The sequence below is a fragment of the Elephantulus edwardii genome, unplaced genomic scaffold (genome assembly GCF_000299155.1).
Source record: "Elephantulus edwardii isolate Elephantulus edwardi_28Jun2011 unplaced genomic scaffold, EleEdw1.0 scaffold00196, whole genome shotgun sequence".
Classification (NCBI taxonomy): domain Eukaryota; kingdom Metazoa; phylum Chordata; class Mammalia; order Macroscelidea; family Macroscelididae; genus Elephantulus; species Elephantulus edwardii.
Window position 1 is genome coordinate 1,583,207 of NW_006399946.1, and position 2,582 is coordinate 1,585,788.

At 41.0% G+C, this 2,582-nt stretch overlaps 1 pseudogene; it reads right to left on the reverse strand.

The window, feature by feature from the left end:
• Positions 1 to 1,724: 1,724 nt before the first annotated feature.
• LOC102870069 lies at positions 1,725 to 2,111 on the reverse strand (annotated as a pseudogene).
• Between the last annotated feature and the right edge of the window lie 471 nt (positions 2,112 to 2,582).

Here is a 2,582-nt window from a genome sequence, read left to right on the forward strand (position 1 = left end):
CCATGGGTAATCACTATTGCATTTGACACATCAGTGTCACAGTGTTCAGCTTCACAGCAACTACAGGGTACCTCTGTATGGTAAGTGGACACACCAGGGCTATACTACCTAAGAGAATCATTGTCCAAACAATGGCCGTGGATTAGTCACTCTCCTTTCGCTTGGTATATACAAAATATTTATTCCCTTTTTTTAAAGACATTTAAAACAAATTGGAAATTATGAAACAATACCATTAATACAAGGTAGCAAAATCTTGCCAAAATTATTTTAAAATGGCTAGAGCAGGATATCAACAGAGAATTGCCAGTAATTCAAACTGAATCAGAAGAGATCATGGGATAAGGGTTATCATTACTGACAGGGAGGTGGACAATAACTAAGGATGATAGAAGAAGGATTGATGCATTTGAGCTGCGGTGTTGGAGAAGAGTTTTGAACATACTGTGGATTGCAAGGAGAACAAACAGGTCTGTGCTGGCAAGGGTAAACCAATGCGATGCATGGAGGCAAGAATTTTGAAGATTTGTCTCACATACTTTAGGGACATGGTCAGGAGGTACCAGTCCTTGGAGAAGGTCATCATACTTAGAATGATGGAGGAAGGTCAGTGTAGGAGAAGATCCTCAGCAAGATGGATTTATGTAATGTCTATAACAATGGGCTCCAGTGTGTCAGAGATGGTGATAATGGCACAGGACAGGGCAGGGTTCAGTCAATTGTTTATAAGGTTGTTGAGTTATAGTCGACTCAGCAGAGACGGCAGATAACAGACTACTACTGAAAATGAAAAACAAAGACCTTACATTTCTCCATCTCAAAGCCTATTGTTATTGTTGGGTGTTGTTCAGTTCAATATCATAATGACCCTGTGAACAGCTGACCTGAATCCTGTCCTGTGCCATCTTCATCATCTTTGATATACTTGAACCCATTGTTGTAGTCACCATGTCAATCCACCTCATTGGATGGGGGAGTGTCCTCCTGTCTTTTGTTGACCCTCCATCTTTCCAAGCATGATAACTCAAATAGCTTCTCCTAGCAACATGTTCAAATTATGAGGGCAAAACTACCATCCTTGCCTCGAAGGAGCACCCTGGCTACATCTTTTCCAAGACATATTTTTTATTCTTTTGGAAATATATGGGATACTCATCCCTCTTCTCCAACAACACAGCTGAAAGGCATCAATTCTTCTGTCATCCTTATTTATTACCCAGCTCTCAGAAGTAATCAAAAAGACCATAGCCTGAGTCAGACACACCTTAGTCTTCAAACTGACATCATTGTTCTACAGTATTTTGGAGAGGTCCCTATCAACAGAGTTGGCCATAGCAACACGTCTCCCGATCATAAGGACTAGGTGAAGATTGGCATAAGGATGGGAATATGACTTATCAGCAGCCTGCATTGTGTAGGTAACACAATCTTGCTTGCTGAAGAGGATCATAGACTACAGTCTTCAATATAAATTATATCTCAGCATCAAGAAAATGAAGGTCCTTACCACTGGGTCAATGGATATCATGACAGTTGGTGAAGGGACTGAAACTGTCGATGATTTTATCTTGCTTAGATCCACAATCAACATCATTGATATCAGGAGTCAGGATATCAAGAAACATATACATATGGGCAAGCCTGCTGTCTATTGAGGGTTCAGGGCCGTGGAGCTCAGAGAAGGCCACCTGCAAGAGGCAAAGTAGCCGGTGAAGAGGGGGCTCTTATTTGAACTTTTTCTTGGGGCAGAGGTTGTTTGTATGCCCACACTTCTTCTTGCAGCAATTGACAGCACGGGGATGCAGGTGAGCATAACACTTGCAGCAGATCATCTTGCTGCACTTATACTTCTGGATGAGCTGGCACAAGGAAGGCTTGATAATGCCACCACATGGATGCAGCACCAGATGCAGGGTGTACTCTATCTGAATGTTGTAGTCTGAGAGTGTATGGCCATCCTCTAGCTGTTTGCCTGCAAATATCAGACGCTGCTGGTCAGGAGGGATGCCCTCCCTGTCTTGAATTTTGGCTTTGACATTCTTGATGGTGTCACTGGGCTCGACCTCAGGAGTGATGGTCTTGCCAGTCAGGGTCTTCACAAAGATCTGCATCTTTGCATCTGCCGCTCAGCTGCCTCATCGAAGAGAAAGAGGGAGATGGAGCATCTCTATCATTTCTTAATCAAGTTATTTGTGTCTTCTCCTTTTTTCCCCTTTTGTTAAGTTTGTCAATTTTATTAAACCTTTTGAATAATCAATATTATTGACCATTTTGAATAATCAAAATAAGACCAACTCCTGGTCTTATTGATGGTTTCAATTGTTTTTCTGTTTACTATCTCACTGATTTCAGTTCTTATCTTTATAATTTCCTTGCTTTTAGAGGCTGTTGGGTTAGATTGTTCTTTTTCTATTTGATTAAGGTGTTGAGTTACATAATTTATTTTGCTTCTTTCTTCATTTTTTATGTGTTTGCCTCTTGCTATGTATTGACTCCTGAGGACCATCTTAGTTGCATCCCAGAGATTTTGGTACACTGTGTTTTCATTTGTTTCACGGCACTTTTTAATTTCATTCTGCATT